At 47.0% G+C, this 6,000-nt stretch overlaps 1 protein-coding gene across 1 annotated transcript in view; it reads left to right on the top strand.

Moving 5' to 3' along the window:
• Positions 1-754: 754 nt before the first annotated feature.
• The window catches only part of CDH8 (cadherin 8), a 1,279,274-nt gene continuing 1,274,028 nt past the window's right edge, over positions 755-6,000 (top strand). Inside the window, exon 1 of the mRNA XM_069652973.1 lies at positions 755-1,109. The gene's annotated coding sequence lies outside the window, so the exon portion shown is untranslated. The remainder of the gene's footprint in view (positions 1,110-6,000) is intronic.

Raw genomic sequence — 6,000 nt, 5'->3', positions numbered from 1 at the left:
AAAGTCTGTGCGCCTCTTTCCCCGACGACTTGAGTCCTACGTATCCATCTCCCCTGTCAGAGCCAGGGTCTTGTTATCACAGAAGGAGCTGCCTTTTGCCCACGCTCCAAAGCTTTGCGCGCATAAAACCTGCCAGGGCAATACATGTTCCGGGGCAGGAGAAGGGGCAAGGTGTGCAATGCAGCTCGTGTGTAATTGTTTTCATTTAATACACAACGCTTTGGGCTGTTAATGCATTTAGATGCCTGTTTCTTTCTGCCCCCCTCTCTCTCCCTCTCAATATATATATATATATATATATATATATATATATATATATATATATATATATATATATATATATATATATATTTGAGAAAAACAAGGTAGCCACATCTAGTGCTCTGCCTAACTTGTAGCTGGTGCCAGGGAAAGAAACGTTGACTAGATTTCCAAAATAGCAACAAAAAACAAAAAAACACATGCTACCTAGTAGCACTACAAAAAAAAATTAAATGCATCTAACAAAGATTCCCTAGCACAATATATATATATATATATATGCTCTCTCTCTCTCCATCTCTATTTCTCTATATATAGTGAAAATAGCCTTACATCAATTAGCATTCACCCAAAAATAAATCAGTGGCATTCCTATCAAGTAAGTTCCCTTGGTTCTGTTCCACGTTTCACCTACACCCTTGTGTGCTTACTTGATAAAAAAGAAAAAAAAACCCTGCTTATGAATTTCAAAGCTGTAGACCTGCCTCTGAGATCAGCCCAATAAGAGCTGTCAGGGGAGGCTCCGCGCTGGCTTCTACACATGACTTCACAGTCAGGTTTAGCAGGCAGGCAGGCACGCCGGAGTCGCTCACACAGTGAATGAGTGGATGTATTTGGACTAGCCCCGCTTTCCCGGAGATGTGCTTCCGACTCGGCGTGCGCCACGCGGGGGATGCTTAGCGGCACTTTGCTCTGTGGGCAGAACACGCCGACACCGAAAGCCTGGGACGAAACGCTTGCAGAAGGGCTTTTTAACATCCTCATCTGTCTGAAGTGGTTCTTTTTTTTCTCCAATTCATGTGTTACCGGCTGCTTCGAGACACCTTCCAAAGGCGACCCCTGCAACCGTGAGTACCCCCCCCCCCAAAGGTTCTGCTGCCCTGCATATTGTGTGCGCCGCGGTGGCTAATCCCGGCTTGTCCTTAAAGGGGCAAGGGGTGATGGACGCCCGTTTTGACAATCGATTATGTGAAGGGATCGCTGGTTGCGATGATGGACGTGGACTGTGGCGAGCGGAGTGGGCTGGGAGACGCGCGCCTACCCCGTGCCTGTGCACTGGGCTGGATAACCCGTTTGCCTCCCCTGTTTTTCCTATTTATAACAATACGTCTCTCGGCTCCCGAGTTCGGCTGAATAGATGCAGGGGGCGTTCATCCACGAGTGCGGTGCTCATGCTGGGGAGAAAATCACCCGCGAGCCGCCTATGTAAATGACTGGAGGGAGTAGGAGGTCCGCGGGAAGGGAGGCAGAAATCTCTGCGCGGAAGCAGAAACCTGTATGATTTATACCTTCTGCGTGACAGCGCTCCCAGGGACGCAGCTAAGTCCACGGGGGCGAGAGCTTGCGAGGAGCCTTGCGCCGTAAGCCCCGATTGCACTCCAAACCCCCCAGCAATAAGTCGCGGCTGGGGAAGGCGCGCTCCTCTCACGGAACTTGCTTCCCTAATTGACTGAAAAGGAAATGCGCCCGCCTGAAACTTGCGCAGGGAGCAATCCCGTTATCTCCGGTCGTTAGCTGACTGATTTTCAAGCAAGGCTGCCCAAGGCATTATTAGCGCTCAGCAGCCCGGCGTCGGGCTCAGGGAACCGGCGCATGCCACGCTCCGAGGGGAAAGAGGGGACGGACCTCGCAGAGGCGCTTCCTGGCTATTTTCTAACCTATTGAACACGGTGTGGGGAGGCGGAGGGGGTGCGCCGGGGCTCGCAAATACACAGCAGCAGCGTGATGTGACGCTGAAGGTGCAGGTGGTGGAGCCGTGTGGAGCGGACCTCGTTTTCGCAACTGCTCCTTGTACACGGCTCCTGTAAACGTTGCCCTTTGCACATGACCCTTGTGTGAGGCGTTCTAGAGACTTAAGAGGAGGTATATGTCATGGCGTTGCTACAAAGATTGAAGGCATGCCTGCTTAGCACTGCTAATGTTCCCGATGACACCTGAGCACGCCGGCTCTGCTAGACGTGTTACTCATCCCCCGAAATGAGAGGTAACCCTTCCGAACGGAACTGCCAAAAGGCGCCACTTCCGCGGGGCTGGCAGCGCTAAAAGCGCATCCAGACTTGAGCACAGAGAAATGGAGCGTGCGTGCCTCGCCGCTACCCGGGCAGATGCTCGCTAAGGCTGTAAAATGCAAGAAATGCAACAGCATACACTTTGCATTATTTCAAGCATGCATTGTTGTTTAACAGCGAGCCCATCTGTTCGCTTCTGCTCAATTAATTGCCCATAGATTCAAACGGAACCAGACCATATTCACAAGTAGAGGAGTCGGGTTGGGAGAAAGAGGCTCCCGGAACATCTCTGAAGTTTTACTTCAGCGGGGACGATGAACATATTCAGACGAGATCAAAGGATGCTCTTGCCAGTTGTTGCCTCTAGACCGCCACATCAATCGCAGCAAATATGTTATTATTCACTGGAAGCATATCCAGGTGCAGAACGATGTGTCTGTTTCTTTTTAGTATATGGTTAGAAGTGCTACCAACACACATTAGGTATGATATGACAACACCATGGCAATAGAAGTAGACAAAGTCACCTTAGTTTCGGCTGACGTCTCTTTCACCTGCAAAGGTGTGCAGCTGAACTGCTCATGCAGGAGCCCATTTTCTAATTGGATTTCCCTCCTTGTGGTATAGTAATTTTTCTAAAAAGACACTTACATCAAAAAATGTGACAGTTTATCAAGCCGCAGAGCGGCATTACATGCTCTCAAGTCATTTTCGAATAATTGCTGCCTGCTAAATTGAATCATCGTGATTATGGTGTCGAACTGCACGACTCTATTAAAGATTCAGAGCACGTTGCCGGAGTAGCATTCCGCTGCTAGTCTGTGTTTATCAGGACCGCTTGAATCTGACAGGTCTCACTCATCGGAATGTGGTTTGGTCTTGCGTGAGCCAAACCGGTCTTGCGTGAGCCGAACATACATTTTTGAGCAGTGCGTCTAAGACTGAGGCAGCCGATTAAAGGGGGCAGGTCAGGGGGTTAGCATGTTCTGCTCATGATCCTGCACCATCTCATTATAGCACACATGCTTCTTATAGGAGAGGGCAAGTCCGTAAACCAAAGGGATATATCAGCTCCATCCCGGCCGAACCAGGGAAGTGGACATGAGCGAGGGAAGAGATGACTTCCATCGAAGCATTGTGCAGTCCGCTCAATCATGCTGCTACATCCATCCAAAATCTAAAGGCCGGTCTTGAAAACAGCAGTACATCAAAAAATGGTCTGCAGTGATAAGGGAGTGTTATCCAAGCCAGCTTCTCAAGTAAATTTAGGATCCACCAACTAAGAAACGCAGATTTACAATTTCAGCTTGCAATCACCTGATCGCCTAATTGTGTGCCGGCGGGCACTGCGATATGACTCCTCTGGGAAAGGCCACTTTCCATGTTTGTGATCACCAGAGGCAACGCTTTTGTGCAGATGTCTCATTTTGTGGCTACCGAAGGGGAATTTACCGAACTCAAGTGGGAATTTTGAATCTCTGTGGATCCGTACTGCAAGAACGGCATTTGTACAAATCCAGGAACTTGCAATGCATTTCAGTGAGCTACTGTGCAGGGCAAGGTGTGATTGACTCTAATGCCACCTTGCATGTCTAAGTCATGCCACACTGCAGCTTGCGATACACTATTGATCTGCTCTGCATGGATATAGTCAGTGGCCGCCGGTGCGCTTCCAACATGCTGAATGCATAATCTGCCAGCTAAATATGGACGGCACCGGCAATGCAGCATCGGTGGGATTTACTCTTCCAGCGATACTCCCAATTTACTGCAAATTCTTTAGCATAGATCAGTAAGAATCCAGCGGAACCTGAATCGAGCTTTAGATATATGCGGTAAAACAAATTACACATGCAGGTTTGATATGTCATTCAGCCTCTAGAAAAACGACATAAATATCAGTTAATACAACTATTGTCTATGTGACCTTGACTTTTGGAGTGTTGGTAGCCAACTAAAGTATTTTGTCTAAAAACAGTCTGTAAATAAATAATTGGCATTTCATTAGAGCAATTGCCATCAAATGCATTGTATCATTGTGCTGGGTGTGTTATGGACGAGTGCATTTGCATTAGTCTAGGCAATGCACATGGGTACTGCCATTCGTGTGTGTCAGCAAATGAATGGTGATTAAGGAGTTAATTTGGATATTGGCCGCACAGCCAGTGCGCCCTGTACAGTGTTGACGCCTAGATTGGCATCATGTCTGGGATTACACTTGTCATAATTGAAGCATCCCTTTCGAATCAATGGCTTTGTGTCTGAGACTGCCTATTTTCAATTGGTGCTTGTGGATTGGGCCGGCATCTCTGAGGTTTTGCATACATGTTGAGCTTAATTGCAATTTAAAAGAAAAAAACTGAGTTATCAGACCCAGCATTTCAAATGTTGTCAGATTTCCATCAGAAACCTTATCATTGTAGACATAGTCGCATCTCTGCCAAGGTAAACGTTAGTGGGCAGGTGAAATGCCAATAGTTGACCGACTGAAATATTGTTCAAATTGCAAATTTGTGAGTAAATACCAGTTGTGCTGATCCGAAAATCCCATTGCCATTCACTTTTGCTCAGGGTTGTTTGTACACAACTGCTGGCAGCTTATCTATCGTGTAATTCATCCCACCTAGGTCCAGGTGGTTTGATACCTTGTCTGAATGACACACCCCTAAATGCACGTATGATGAACACATGTACTGTGCTTACTATAACAGATCCCTCCTCCAAGGACGTAGAACCTCCAAAGTTTTTAAGGAAATTCCCTAATTTCTGTTGCTTCTGAAAAGGGGTTTCTTGGCTATGTTGGGGAAACCCCTTCTTCATTCTGTACAACCCTTGAAAAGAATCACAACGCTTGTATGGCATTTTTTTTTTATACTGGTCTGGCTCTAGTTGTGCCTTTTCCCACATATATGTTTTGGGACATTGGATTACATACATGTTATGGCTCTATAAAACATTGAGCGCCTTATTGTACAGATCCCTGGCGCTTTCAGAGACACATACTTGCCATGCTAAGGCCAGTGTATATGATAGTCGGCCGAAATAGTGCCTTACGGCCATGTAGTGACAGAGAGGTGCTTCCTCCCTCCATGCACCACATCTCTGATTAATCCATCTCACGATTCGCTGGATAGACCTTACTCTTAACACAGACATTTTCCAGTAGCACCCAATGTGGTGCAGCTATCATCGAGTGATTAACTGAGCTTAGTAGCCTGATGGCCGTTCATATGAGGTCAAGTATAAGTATTCATCAAAACCCTTTTTAAGAACCAATTCCAGTTACGTTTGATGAGGTGCTTCCTTGGGTGCAGGCACTACTGAAGGCAGTACCCCTTTGCAAAGCACCCCGTCGCCTCTCAGCTGGGTTTGTGATGTATACACCCCGTACATAGATGCATTCAATGGTGCACAATGCACCAACCCCCAGAGCAGCAAAGGCGTAGCTGGGCCTGCTGGGATGCTAACCAGACATCGGTTGGCTTGAAACAATTCCCTGCAGAGAACACTTAACCCACTGAGCTATCTGATAGGCTAAGCATGATATGAGCATGTCAAAGCAAAACATCAATTTGATATTTCTGCGGATGCACACTAAATTCCTTCAGATACTGGAATCAGGCTGGATGAAGTGGCCTGACAATCATCTGCATATTGTACATGTATCACAACGGACTCAAACAGTTATACTTCCTTGAACAAATTAGTTGGGATAACGTCACCCTTACAT

The sequence above is a fragment of the Ambystoma mexicanum genome, chromosome 1p (genome assembly GCF_040938575.1).
Source record: "Ambystoma mexicanum isolate Mex_15411 chromosome 1p, UKY_AmexF1_1, whole genome shotgun sequence".
NCBI classification, from domain to species: Eukaryota; Metazoa; Chordata; class Amphibia; order Caudata; family Ambystomatidae; genus Ambystoma; species Ambystoma mexicanum.
The sequence above is the reverse complement of the archived record's forward strand: the minus strand, read 5'-3'. Positions and strand labels throughout refer to the sequence as shown.